Raw genomic sequence first — 16,207 nt, forward strand, 5'->3', positions numbered from 1 at the left:
TTAAGACTGAATCAATATCAACTGATTTAAAATAAGAATTAAAGTAAATTGGGTCAGTCTATTAAACAAACTCTTAATGAATATTGTAATCATTATAAACTACTATCTTACGTCAATCTATTGATTTACAATATTTTTCAACTGTGATTCATAATTATAAAACGCTTTTTAGCAGCTAAAGTTATAGCTTACTTAAATGTATAAAACTTTAGTTTAATACTCAAAAATGACTCTTAATATTATATAAATTAAGAACATTTAATAGGATCATGAATAGGTAAATTAAATCAATGAAAATATAAACTGTTGAGTTAAACGCTCATCAGGTGTAGTTCAACTGCAGTTATAGAAACTGAATGGCTTTAAAATGTACACATTTATTCACAATATTCTAAGATTTGTAATTCTCTAGAAATACGTACAACTTTTCTAAAATAATAAAGATTCAAATAAAGCAATTTCAGCTGATGACAATAAACAACTTAGCTTTAGAAAAGTAAAAAAGCTATGAAAGTCCTTAAGTGGGTTGTTTGAAGTTGCTTTATTTTATTTTAGGCAAAAAACTAACTCAAAGTGTTTTTAATAATGACAATTTAAAAATTAACAGTGTTTTAGACATAGAATTTTAACAGGCGACAATACAACAAACAAGATTAGTTCAAGAAAACCATAGCAACGACATAAAACAACAATGTCACTCTTAATTAGTTCCATAAAATTGTTGAACTTGATTTAGAGCATAATAAATGGATTATTTAATACAAATATACAAAATTTGTAATAAATATCCATTTTATAATACTAAAAACCACAGTTTAAATATGATATTTGTACGTTACTTTTAATATTTGCTCATTAAATGATTGCGAAAATCTTAAGACAGCACAACAAATAACTTACTGATCTATCACAAATATGATTTCAACATTTAACGAGATTGAAAACCTAAAAAGCTCAGAAATTATTAAAATAAAACTTAAAAGAGTATCCAAAATAATATACTGGTACAAAATAGATTGAATGGTTTTAAGATGTACAAAAAAATAAAACCAAATCTTAATGTACAACGTATCTCCGACAACAATTGATACATTGTTAACACAAGACATAAAGTTTTCAAAAACATAAAATAAAACCTGAAAGATATAACAATAATAATGAATGCAAACAAAAATAAAACAAAGGTAGGAATAAAACTTGTAACTGCAGAAATAAAAACTATTAATCTTAGAAAAAAAGTCATTTATGTAACTAAAATAAAATAGATAACAGTAAAATTACTACAAAATCAGCAAAACACATCAGTTAAAAGATTAAATTTGATAAAAAAAGTATATATAAAAAACAAAACTAGTTTATCTAATTTAAACTAACTTACTTATATTAATTTTAGAAAACGCAAAGAAAACTAGACAAATGAAACATAACAACTCATTAGAGGAATAAGTCAAAGCTACACAACATATGTAAAAACTTTTGTATAAAACATTAACGAATACAGATAAACAACAATTATAATAGGATGAATATTTATATTTACCAAAAAGTCAGATTTGTATTAGACAAACCTCATGATAAAATAAAATGACTTGAAGTGGCATATGATATCTGTAAAATATCAAAAAAAAAACTAGTAGAATTTATCGTGACTAGAGAATACCAGACACGATTACAATAAAAACTAGAATAAGAAATATTCAAAAAACAAATAAATGAAATGTTAACAAATTTAAATTCTGAACCATAATTAATGTTAAATGACGTTTAAAATCCACATTAAAACTTAAACAAGAACCCTAATATTCAACTTATAAACCTGCAATAGAAAGTACAAGTAAAGCAATTGTACTAAAAGTAAACTTAATGTTAAAAAAACTAATTAAATTTTAAAAGTTTACTTGTTATAGCCTGAAATTTGAACCATAGTATAACATTTATGGTTAAGATAAACTTTTTTTCCGTTTCACTGCGAAAAACAATGTTTTATATCAGACAAAAATACGACTTTAAAACATAAGCTAGCAACTTCAGAAAAGTAAGCAAAAAAATAGGATGTGCAGATAGATGTAAACTGTTAATCATAATCAAAAAGAAACTGTTCCTATCTAATAGTATAATCGAACACGCTGTTTGCAGTTTCAAAATTAAAGGGAAATAAAATTTATTAATGTAATTTTAACGTAAAATTAATATAGTTAAATTTAAAGTTAATATACCACATTAATTATTAAGCTTATAAATGAAAGTTCATCGAAAATACAAACAAAGAATTTTTTGATATCTGGTACAGTTTCTGTGTATTTTCAATAAACAAATGTACTTTATTTAGGTTAAGAGTATAAAGATCATGCTTTCGTATGCTCAACTTCAAACAGAATTTTTAGAATCTTAAAGTGTGTACCTTAACGACATTGCTTATGTACTTGAAATTTATGACAGAATAAACGATTTACTTACGAAATTAATACTACTATAACTACCATTTAGAAAAGACCCAAAAACTCAAGAAAATATAAGCACAATAGCTATGTAATTAAACAAAGATATTTTAGGAATGAGTAGCCACTGAAAAGAATAAACAAAAACTGATAGACTGATTTTTAAACCTCTATACCTAACATAGTTAACAAAAATGACATAACTATATCTCTTCACATAAAACATTATTAAAATATATAACTACCTTTATTTAATCAATATTATGTACAGTTCAGAAACAAAATGCTTGTATGACTTTCGACTACTTTAAAGCACCAAAAAACTGAAATGGTATTAGTAGATGCAGAGTAAATTGTCTAATTAGATAAGGTGATTCAAAGTAGGATAGTTTGTAGAATGAGTTACGTTATGAAGTAAAATTAAAGGAAAAGAATATTTGTATTCACTTAAATTAAATATAAACACATAGAGATCTAACGTTTAGTTATAAATAAATTTACCTTTCAACATTATTTATCTTATTGAGCAATGCATCCAAAATCAAACCAACCAAACAAAAAAAACATAAATTAGTGTGACAAATTACGAACAACAATGCAAAAACTAAGAAAAAGCTAGAAGCTCTTTACCCATACATCTAGACACTTTAAACGATATGTTACTAAAACTAATAGAAAGTTATCATACTAAATGAGACTAGAAGATGACGTAATATTAGTGGGTATTTAGACTAAGTAAATTTCAAATGAAATACCTAAATTAAATGGACAAACAAAGACATTTCGTTACTATAACAATGCGTACAACTTTATGTGGACAAACTAAGACGTTTGTTATGAGAAATTTAACCGTCAGGCCTTTAATGGTTACACATCAATAAGTTAGATCATATAAGCTCAAGGTTGGTAAAAGATAACAGATAAAGACCGTACAAATATAAAAACATATACTTGTTTGGCAGTTACGCTACTCACGGTTCATTTGACAGAAAAAGGTGGCCTTCAAGAAAAAAGGCCGTGAAGAAAAAGGGAGAAGGAAAAAGTGAAAATTTTTTCGCCGGCGGAGCCGACTAAATGCCTTAGAAAAAATTATTTTAAATAATCTTCATCAAAAAATTTCCCAACAATTTTCGGTTTTGGGGATTCCCCATTTATGGAAAAATGGGTGGCGGGTCCGTAAAAATTCAGTGCGTACCTTACGCGGGTGCGTACTTCATAAAAAACCTCTTTAATGACTAAAAAAAATGTGTTATTAAAAATTTAGTGCGTACTTTACGCGGATGCGTACTTCTTAAATAATGCCTTTAGTTGCAACAGAAAATTTGCTGTTAAAATATAGTGCGTACCTTATGCGGGTGCGTACTTCTTAGAATGCGCACCTTGTAGATTTTTGATAAAATTACATTTTTAAGTTATGATTTAAATCCTAAATTAAATGAAATATAGTTTCAGACATTACACCACCCTAGTTTATTACCTAATGTTTTACAAATACATAGAAAACAGTTCATCAGTAGGTTAATGTACTTTTTAATGACAGAAAATGTACCAAATAAAAATAGAAAGTTTAATATGAGTCTAAATATGTTCATTGACAAACCTATTTATATGATTGAATTGCTTTCTATGTATATTCAAACAATAGTCACTTAACTTGCTTATGTAAATTGATCTTAAGTAGTAACCTTTTCAAAACAGTATAAACTTAAATTGATCAAAAGTTAATCAACACTTGAAGTGAAAAAATTGTTTGATTTATATATTTTTGTCAAAAATTATATTTAAATTGTCACACAGTGTTTATAGCTTTATTTAAATTCAATTTTATACTGTTCCTACTACAAGATATCATTCTACTTTTCATGTAACTTTACTTATTAATAATCAAACTATTAAAACCTTTTGCTTTTCATTAACTGTTACTACCATTACTGACTGGTGTATTTTAATTAACTTTATATTTTACTACTAGACTTAAAATTAGACTGCATTAATAGTTGAATTCAGACAGCTTAATAAGTGTACATATAAACTAAAGGTGTTTGCTGTTTTCAATTTATCAACACATTGTTACAAACTAAAACAATTAAACCATACTACTCTATGTGACTGATTTTCCTGTTAATCATTTCAAAATTTTTCAATATTGCATCTTAAATACTCATCATTTAAAACCTTTATGCCTGTATTAACCTGATATAGCAAAAAAAAAATTATACTATTCCCAAAATTTTGTCTTAACAAAAGTACATTGAGTTTTTAACTATATTTAGTGTTGTTTCATTAGCTTTAAAACTTTTAATCTTTAAAGAAATGATTTATCTTTAACACATACACAGAAAACAGTACAGCAAGTTATTGATAAAGCTTGTTAGTGCATTCATATGAACAAAAGAAATTGTTGATAGATAAAAGATTAGAAAGAAGTAAGTATTAGAAGAACAGAAAATCTCAAAACAAAAGTAAAAATAAACCTCATACACATATGCACTAACAACCTTCAAACTTTGCTTGCTGTTAACTGCTTTGTAAATGTATGAATGCAAACTTAAAATTTGGGACATTTTTACATTTTGTTTACTAAAAAACCTAATCCTGATATGGTTTAATTCTATTAATTTGTAAAAAATTTAATTATTTTTTGAAACTAATACAGAAATACTACAATTTTGTTTTAAATGCTACTTATCTTACATGCACAGTTTAAGAAATACTTCTTACTAAATTTATCATTAATCTAATAATATTTAAACTACATTAATACAATTTATTCAACTTTATTATAACTATATTACTTAGCTTGCTGTCTCTTTGGGCTTCATTCAAGAATGCAATGCTTTTTTGCAAAAGCTTATAAAATTTACCACAATGTTTTTATTGATTTTATTTATGTTTGAGTCTTATTTAAGGTAGCTTAAAAATCTTAGCAGAATGAAGCCCAACAAGACAAATATATGTTAATGGTATAAACCAAGGTCACAGCTCTATTAATAAAAAATACTAGTCTGAATTTCTGCAAAATTCAATTAATATCTAAAGCTTAATGTTGTTCAAGTATTCAAAATTTTAACAGTAACAAAAGGGCTCAACAATTATGAGTAGAAAATATAAAATCTTAAGAATCATGATTTATTAAAAATATCCAAAAATACTTAACTTTCTTATATCCAACTAGTCTGACTGGTAACCCTGGCAGTTAAGTTTTGCACAAATTCAAACTATCTTATTAACTATTAAACAAACTAACCTCAACAGCTGCTGTAGTAGGTACTCACTACCAAACAGAATCCATAAATGTTTGATCCATTTTCTAAACTCAACCTATAGGAATAGATACAACTTAAAAAGATAAAGGCTTTGAGACAACCTCATATGTTCTTACAGAGGTTAAAAAGATTTTTCAAAGCATTCTTTTACTCAGTTCACTTTACAATGGTGTTTCAAAGACTGAGATGCAAGTTTTTAAAGCTTCTTGAAGAGTTTTTTCCTGGCATCATGTACTGATGTTGTCTGAAATGTCATATTTGTGAGCCTGTTTTTATGAATAAAGATATATTCATTCTATGATGAATTACAAGATCAAATAAAGAATTTTTTCATAGGTTTTGCATGAGAAAATGAATATTAGTTATCAACATAAACTTCAAGACTGTTGATTCCCAAACTATGTCAAATGCTTTTTTTAACTCACTAAAACAATGTAGAAATGTAAGAGTTTTAAAAGATTAAATGAGCAAAAACTATCAAGAACTAATTTTGTCTTCAAGAATATTGACAATCAAATAGAGTTTGCCAAGTATTTTACAAAGCTTACTTAAACAGAATAAAAAAAAGAAAAAAACACATGTTACTACTACAAGTGCTTTTCTAAAAAGAATATTCATTGAAAAAGTACTTTTCAAAATATTTTATAGATCAAGTGATTTCTTAAACTTTCTCAGAAAATATAAAGAAATTAATGTTTTAGAAGATTAGACAACAATAAAAATAATCATCAATAACAAGATTTGTCTAAAGCAACATTGACAATTGATAGATGCAGTACTTTGTTTAGTGTACTCAAACTGCACAATGAAAAAAAGAAAAATTAAAGTCCAGAACCTGGAGCTCCTTCTCCTACAACTACTTTTTACAAATGAGGTTGCCCAGGCAGAAAAGCATTTTCCAAAAAGCTTTCTTGTTGTGATGTCACATTAAAATGTAAGATTTTCCAGAATTCATTAAAAACTACAAATTGAAACACTATGTAAGCATAGCAGAGCAATTTTTTACTTTTTACAGCATAAAGTATTTTTTATTTTACGCAGTGTTAAACATTACTTTTTTTTACTTTGTAAAAGATAAATTTACTAGTTTAAATTGTTGAAATCTTATTTTTATTTGATGATTCTTTTATTGATTCTTTTTATAGTTTTTTTTTTAAAGTTTTACTTTTTTAACTGTAGAAATGATACTTAGTTAAACACTATTTAGTTAAAATTGAAGTTGAAAAATTCATTATGCTCATATAAACTACATTTGACAAGATCTAAAAATTATACAAAACAAGTATTGAAATGTAAATTTTACAAAACTGTTTTTAATTTATTTAAAATGTTTATCACTTAAGAATTTCTTCAATTATGTGTTTTTTAATTAAGATAAAGTTAAAGCTTAAATAGTTTTTTCGTACAAACTTTATTTAATTTTGTATCTAACACTTTTTAAAGTTTTTCTTAATTTCTACCTTTTTTATTACATTATCGATGTTTGTTTGAACGTACTGTTTAATATTTAAGCTACAGTAGTTCATTGTGCTCATGTAAACTACATTTGAAAACATTTAAAAAGTATATAAAACAAGTATTTACCTCTAAATTTTACAAAATTGCTTTTAGTTTATTTAAAATGTTTAATAATTTGTTCAAGATGAGTTATGTGTATTTTGAAACCTTTTCTCATCAGTTTGTAGCATTACATTTAAAAGTTTGTAAACTCAATTTAGTTATAACATATTTCAAAACGTTTTGGCAACTATAGAGTTTTTGTGGTCCTTGATATAACAACTTGTTCGGCTTTAAATTTGAAGCAGGTAGAAAAAAATCCATTTTGTGCATAGTGAGTAAATGCTAAGATACACTTACCAAAACATTTATGAATGGCTTTGAAAAAAACTTTGCTTTTATTGATTATGGCAACAAAACTGATATCATACAACATGGAAAAAAAAACTCTGAAGATTATTTTTTAGTCTAGTTCAAACAGTTTTGTAATCTATGATTCGCTACCAAGAAAAGATGTCAAAGCTGTAGACATTATTTTTACAGAAAGTATTACTAAATAGTCACTATGTCTTCTATGCCAATGAACCCAAGCCGTTTTTGAACCAGCTCACTGGTAAGCCAGTCATGGTCAAGCTGAAATGGGGCATGGAGTATAGAGGTACGTATACATAAAAATAATGTAATAAAATGTAAAGTTTAGTTGTGTAGTATATTTTGCTCATTGGAAAGTCATTGTGAATCTGAAGTGGGGTATGAAGAATAGAGATTTGTATTTATATATATTATTAAGGCCATAGGGGGGTAGCTATGTTTTTTACAAGTTAATCTTATTTTATAGAGTTTTTTCTAAGCTTCAAGATACTTTTTATTGTTAAAAAAAAATCTAATTATGTTTTGAGATATGAACAGTCAAAGTCGGGTCGCATAATAGGTTCCCTATGGGAAGGGAAAACTAAAACAGCAAAAAAAGAATATTTTATTTAGAATCTATCTCCTCCTACATTTTTCAAGCAATCTTCAAACTTTCACAGTCTAATCTCTATACAATAACAAAACAACGTTACTTTGGAATTAAAAAAAAATTGTAGAATTATTTTATTTAAAAAAAAAACACTTTTTTTTAACTTTTGAGATAAAATTTTATTTTTATAAGTAATTAAAATTCATAAGTAACATTTTTTTCCTTTTAACATAAGAAACATTTTCTGAAAATTCCAAGAAGATTGCTTGAAAAATGAAGGAGGAGATAGATTTTTAGTGAATTTTAAAATTTTTGAGAAAATTGACCGCATTTGTTAAGTCCATACGTTTGTGTCTGAAACTTTTTACAAAAAATAAATATCTCAAAAGTTAAATGATATTTTTGAATTCTACAAAAACTGGCTTGTAGTTTGTATTTAAAGCTTTCACAAATAAGCTAAAGTACAGAAAAGTACAGAAAAACTCTCCAAGAGCATATGTATACAAATTGCTTGTTTAAAAATAGTTTGAATTAATTATTATTGAGTTTTTAGTTAACATTTGAAAGTCTTCTTGACCATATATTTATTCACCGAGTTTTTATTCCTAAAATATTGGAAATCTAAAGCAGAGATTTTGAAAATAGTAGGTTGACTTTTTGAAGAATATGTCAATGGACATTCTAAATTTCTGTACTAGAACTTATAGTGTTGATAAACACTCATAATTTATACTTAATGCACAATAGCTAGTATTATTAACAGTAGTTTATTTAGTATATTTTATCAAATGATAGAAAATATGTATATAAATATAAACTTTACTTACATTATATATCAACTCAGGATACTTTGTGAACAACAATGAATATGTATTTGATGTTAATTGATATGTTTTTGAAACAAACACTATTTACTCACAATGCTATAAAGTGTTGGTGTTTTTAAGTTTTTCACATTGTACAGTGTTTGGTGGATATGCAACTACAACATAATATGTAAGTTTTTAACTTTTATCATATTTTAGGATATTTGGTGAGCGTTGACTGTTACATGAACATGCAACTACAATATAATATAGTGTGCATATTTTTAACTTAAATTTTTTATATCAGGATATTTGGTGAGCGTTGACGGATACATGAACATGCAACTACAATATAATATAGTGTGTATATTTTTAACTTATATTTTTTATATCAGGATATTTGGTGAGCGTCGACGGTTACATGAACATGCAACTACAATATAATATAGTGTGTATATTTTTAACTTATATTTTTTATATCAGGATATTTGGTGAGCGTCGACGGTTACATGAACATGCAACTACAATATAATATAGTGTGTATATTTTTAAATTATATTTTTTATATCAGGATATTTGGTGAGCGTTGACTGTTACATGAACATGCAACTACAATATAATATAGTGTGAATAATTTTAACTTATATTTTTTATATCAGGATATTTGGTGAGCGTTGACGGTTACATGAACATGCAACTACAATATAATATAGTGTGTATATTTTAAACTTATATTTTTTATATCAGGATATTTGGTGAGTGTTGACTGTTACATGAACATGCAACTACAATATAATATAGTGTGTATATTTTTAACTTATATTTTTTATATCAGGATATTTGGTGAGCGTCGACGGTTACATGAACATGCAACTACAATATAATATAGTGTGTATATTTTTAAATTATATTTTTTATATCAGGATATTTGGTGAGCGTTGACTGTTACATGAACATGCAACTCGCAAACACCGAAGAGTTTGTTGAAGGAAACAAAGCCGGCAACCTCGGTGAAATTCTCATCAGGTTATTAGTTTTTTATATATTTGAGATATAATTTAAATATTATTATCAAGTTGTGTCATTAAAATGGAAAAAATGTTGAGAATAAATGTAATTAAAAAAAAAAGGGTTTTTATTTTTCAATTAAAGCTAAGTATAATGGTTAAAATACAGTTGGTTTTATTGTGATTACACCAATTAAAAGTAATTAAACTGCATCGGGGGTTGTATGTTCTTTTTAAAAATATCAATATCTTATCAATTACAGTACAATTATCTTATCAATATAAGTTAGTTTTTATAATATATAAAAAACTTAAACTAATTTTTGATAAATAGTCATTTTTGTAAATAGTTTTTGTTACAGACATACTGGTCACAAAAGTTTTAAATTTTGTTTAAAATCTACATACTTTTTTGAATCAGAGAGCACAATTTTTTATGAAACATTCCTTAAATAGTTAAAAAAATATTAGTTTTTTAACGGAAAAATATATTGAAAATAAAAAAAAGTAATTAATCGAAAATCTTTTTTTTTAATTAAAAAAAATTCTTACTTAACTGTTAAATTTTGAAGAAAAAAAAACTGAAGTAAAATATTGATTATTGTGGGGTTTTCACTTTATAGTTTTGGATTTCTGTTAACAACCTATCGAACTCAACAACTCATATCTTAAAAAAGTATTTTAAATTTTATTAAGTAATAGAAAGTTTCTGGTAGCTCATCTATGACTTAACAAAAAAAGACCAACTTGTAGAAACAAGGTGGTCCTCATATGGCCTTAATCTTATAAACTTGTTTTTTATTCAAGCTTTATTTTTTTATGGAGTACTAAGAATTAATATAACACCTTGCAAATAGTTTTCCAATTACAATATCTGATGAAATATCTTAAAACTGAATTTGTCTATTATTATATTCTAGGCTTAGTTTTTAAGTTTATAACAAAGCTATTTTAAGATAGTTTTTATTAATAATATTTTATAACATTTAAAAATATTCATTGCTTTTGATAAATCATCGTTGTTTTTCTATAGTTCAGAATTTCTTCTATGACATATTCAACATAATTATTTGATACATATTTAAATCTAAAATAAAAAAATTATTTTATATTTACACAGTATTCATATGGAAATAAATTTGTTGTTTGCTTTATGCCTTAAATTTTAGCTCAAAAGTTATATACAAGCAAAGTTTTAATTGTTATCAATTAAAAAACTTCATAAAGTTTTCTAAGGTTTAAACATATACAATTTAAACAAAATATGAGCCTTTTAATATACGCTTTTATTAAATATTTTATACATGAAAGCTAACAAGTCTTATGTAATCTTTACTAAGGGTAGTTTAAATAGAAAATATCATGTTTTGAAAGTTTTAAATGTGTGTTTTTTCTCTTTTTGTTTACAACAACAATTTTTGCTACTTGTTCATTCTTTGAAATTTATCTCAAGTTTTGTTGTTTATTTAAAAAAATCTCAGTTATTACCACTCAATAATTTTATTTTCAACGTTATAAATGCAACAGTTTCATGAAAGTTTTAAATTTTAAAAATTGTAAATATTTTAATAGTCTAAATGTTCCATATACTATTAGGTTCTATCTTTCACAGTAATTAAACAAACTTGCAAATTTCATGTTTACAGTTTTTATATTTAATTTAAATAAATATTTTTTATCTGTTTAAATGAATATTTTTTAAATAGATGCAACACTGTTCTGCACGTTAAATTTTCTTGTATTTGATATATAACAAATAAGTGTTTAACATGATTCACTTTTCTTACACCGTTTATGTCAAATTCACAAATTTGTACACGTATTTGGTTTAAATGAATATTTTTTTAAATATTTTAATTATAAAAATTTAAATAATATTTCAATATTTTTTCAAAACAGATGCAACAACGTTCTCTACATCAAAGGCATCGAGGAAGGCGAGGCCGGTGAAGTTTAAACGATTCTGATTGGCTCAATCAACAAGTGATCTTCTGTGATTGGCTCAATCTGGTCTGATGTCTTCACTGATTGGTCGATCTTATTTTGCAGTGTTTTGATTTGTTAAATATTCGCTTGGTTTGAAAATAATTCACATAGTGTTGAGCACTTTTAATAGTCACTATTTTTAATTTTTATCCGATATTGTTTTACCATGTATGTTAGAGATGGATATCAAATTAAAGCATTCCTAAAATGTGCATTTTGAAGTGAATTTTTTATTGTTTAAATTTTAGTAAATTCTGTTGAGTTGTAGAAAAATTAAAATTTTTTCTGTTGTCAATAAATTGTTTAAATTGTGTATTTCTAATGTATATCTACTGTTACTTTGTGTGTCCAACGTTTTATTAAAAATACCATCAGTCAGTTTTTTACACAAGTGCGCTTAATTATAGTTCTCAATCTTTTTCAGCAAGTGTATAAACAAAATTGAGGGTTGCTTAGCCTTTGAAAAAAAATTAAAGTAAGGCATTTGGGATCAATAACAACTTTAAAATAAAGATAAGGCTTAAATTTGCTTTTTACGTCATGTATACCTTACAAATTATTGATGAGTTGTATAAAATGTTTAAACTGAAATGTTAGGTGTTGATCAAGTTTTGAAACAATCAACTTACATTCTAGAATATAATAACCTCTCAAAAAATATTAACAATGTCTGGCAAAACTGTTACATTGGTGCTAGCGATCTGTGAACAATAGAGTGATCTGTTTCCCTAAAAAATCATGTAGTAGAGCTTGGTTTAGCTTTTTGTGCATAATCACATATAAAGACAACACAAAAAATAGCTTTTACCACTACCGTACTACTTACATTTTTCCTAGGAACAAACCCCATGTAATTTATATGGGACCTTGAAAATTTGACCTTCAAGTTTTTAGCTGAATATTTACGTACATGTAGCAATCATCACAAAAACATATTTTACGCGTTTTCACAAAAGTTTCATGGAAGAACTTCTCGATTTTCTCAAAAAAGTGAAGAATGATACAGTACAGAAAGTTTAAAAATGTCTTGAAATATGTAATTTAAGTTTTACAACTCCCCTTAAAATATGCGTGGGTCTTTTGTTGCTCTTTATCATACACTCCGTAAGATCTAGTGTAAGTTTCAAAATTTGCCAGAATATCTACAGGGTTGCAAATAAACTTAAAAGTTGACATTGTATTTAAAAAAACCTGGAAATTAGCAATTTTGAAAAAAAAACTGGAATTTTGAACAAAATACCTACAATTTTAAACGACATTAACATCTAAGTAATGAAGTTTTGTTTTTTATAGATTAGAAAGTTTATCATGTGGATAGTTTTTAATCGTTAACAAAATTTTTATTTAAAACTTATTTAAAGTAGCTCTACAGTGTTTTCTCATTGTTTTTATACAATTTAAAACATTTTTTGCATTAAACTAAATTTTGTACTAATAAACCCAAAAACTTGTACTTTAAAAATTCTGAAAGAAATATCTCTACCTTTTGCCAAGTACCTAGTGTAAACTTACCAGAACATCTACTATAAGTTTCACAAGTTTGCTACAATACTTAGTAATAATAATAAGTAAAATAACACCAAACAAATGATGTTTAAATAATAGATAATAACACTTTGGTAAGTATAATAAGTTTAGGCGTATCAACTTATTCTAAAATAGTCAGAAAACTATAAAATTTGGAATTCATTTACACCAAGAATAAAGAATATTTTCTACCTATTTTGAGCCATTGTTTTTTGTACTGTTATACACATATTATTAATAAACACATATTTATAAATTTTGCTATAGCGAAATAATCCTTGTAAACAGACATAAAAAAAACATATTTTGTGCATTGATTGTTCGAAAACAAACAAAAAGGTCTCAACTTCTAGAGACGATAATAACATATACTATTTTACTATTTCAAGACTTTATTATGCAAACTAAGTTTCGGTAAAAGTTTTTTTTTTGATTATTTCCATACTGTACAAACACATATTTTACATAACAGTTAATCTTACTTTAGTTTACAATGAGTTTTACAAAAACTTACAAAAGAGTCTCATACTAAATCAGTGAAGTTAGTGTTTATCATTTTAAAGAGGACCGTAGCCTTTATTGACATTTTGTATTATTAATAATACTATCGAAAAATATATATTTTTTTTAAAGTGACATGTACAAAATAAAAGAATAAAATAGAGCATCTATGAAATTTTAGTTCAAATAGTAAAATAAGTATACTAAGAGTTTTACTTTTCACAAAATGTGCATGGAGTGTAACTTTAGTATTTAGGTAATTATGTTATTTTTTAATATTTTTTAACAGTATTAAGTAAATTTTAATAATCTTAAAGACTTTATTTCTTAAAATATTAAATATATAATTATTAATACATGTAGTACACTGTAGAGAGGCTTTAAAATTCTAAAACCCTATGATTTAAGTAAGCCATAAAAAAAACAATTAAAAATTTTCAAGTCTAAATCAAACCAAAAAATCTATAAATACTTATTTTAACAAAAGTAGTTTAACTGTTGTGAATTTAAAACATAAGTAATAGTATGAAGCAAATAAAACTATTTTGATAAATAAAAACTTAGTAAAGCATTTAGCAACATTATACTAACAGTATGCTCAAAAAAAAGTCAAACTAATTTAAAATCTAAACCTAAGGTGAACACCGTGGATTTGTTAACAAGGTTGTTGCTTTGAATATACTTTGACAGAGCATAATGCAGGGGCGTGTCTAGAGTTTTTTCAGTGAGTTAACACAATAATTTTTCTTCAACAAATAGAGTAGTTTCTGTAGTAACTTTTAGTAATACGTTTTGGAAAACTACGTAACACAACTGTCTCAAATTTTTTCTCTGGTACATAAAAGTATTCAAACTTTAAACAACTTGAAAACACCAGTAAAACATAATTAAAAGTGTTGTTAAGTAGTCCAGTTCTTTATTATTATTATTATTATTATTATTTAATAATCAAAATACAAACCTAAGTTCAGTTAATATTGAATATGTAAAAGTATTGCCTTACATTGTTAAGCTAAAATGTATTTTTAAACCCTTTATATACAAGAAACTAAAAACAAAGTGCTAATCAAAACTAGCTACTAACTTGTATTAATAATAAAACAACATATATAATGTTATGTAAGTAAATTAATTAGTCAAAAAAAAACGTATAAATTATATAAAAATGTTATAACTACGAACGTTGCGAATCTTTAAAAGGAAATCCTTTGAGCGGTATTATAATTTTTAAATAGTTATATAGAACACTTTGATTGGCTTATTTTGAATGAAAAGTTTCATTTTTAAAATGTGAAGCTTTCGCTGCTACAAAATTTTTACATAACGTACACATTATTTTCTAACAAAAACATTTTAAAACTACTTGATTAGTTAATTTTGGTTTTCTGAAAAAAAAACTTATAAAACTACGTCTTTTTTATTAAAAACACTATTTAACTAAACTTTATTTGACAGAAAAAAGCTAACAGCTGGATATGAACTATTAGTCGGTGTTGAAAATTAAAACCACATTAAATCGCCTTTTTGTTACGTTTTCTTACAGTTTTAGTTTTTCAGTTGTCGCCCAGAAAAACAGTCAAAGCACGCTATAATGCTTTGAGTCTAATTAATGCTACTGAAGTATAATTTTATACTTAAACTAAAGACAACTTTGTGTTTTTTGTTTTCGATAGCCTTTTTTTAAAACAACTCATCTGCACAATATTTAAATGATTGGTCAATACTAGTAATACTAATTGTCATGAAGTTTAATAAAAATTTTAAAGCCAGCAGTTAACTTTTAGTTAAGTTTATCTATTATTCATCATATACATAAAACAATTACAACTGTATTAAACTACTAGGTTATAACATTACACTAGAGAGGCATTTTTGTACAGATATTTTTAATATATTTATATTTAAAAATTATTTTGAACTAACTACATTTAATCACTTTTTAAGCTATGTTACGATTTGATTTCAAGTTAGTTTTGAATAAACGTTTTGTTTTTGTAGAGCGTTAAACAAAGTTTCTTCGTACACATGGTCCTAGTACCAATTATTTGAACGCTGTTTTAGTCTATCAACAAACAATATCTACCTGAAAACTACATTTAAATAACTTGAGTTTATAATCCAAATTACAGTTTATTAGTGTTCAAGCGAATTAGTATAAAAATAAAATCTTAAAAAATGTTTTATCAGCTTTTCTTTTGTATTTTCCGAGCTTGGCCCT

General features: G+C 25.4%; 1 pseudogene across 1 annotated transcript; it reads left to right on the top strand.

Moving 5' to 3' along the window:
* Positions 1-7,766: 7,766 nt before the first annotated feature.
* On the top strand, positions 7,767-12,240 carry LOC145833842 (small nuclear ribonucleoprotein F-like; annotated as a pseudogene). Its single transcript, XR_014369765.1, has 3 exons — positions 7,767-7,859; positions 9,892-9,994; positions 11,875-12,240. The product of XR_014369765.1 is annotated as a small nuclear ribonucleoprotein F-like (transcript).
* The last annotated feature ends 3,967 nt before the right edge of the window (positions 12,241-16,207 follow it).

The sequence above is a fragment of the Thalia democratica genome, chromosome 4 (genome assembly GCF_965202585.1).
Source record: "Thalia democratica chromosome 4, ktThaDemo2.hap1.1, whole genome shotgun sequence".
Lineage (NCBI taxonomy): Eukaryota > Metazoa > Chordata > Thaliacea > Salpida > Salpidae > Thalia > Thalia democratica.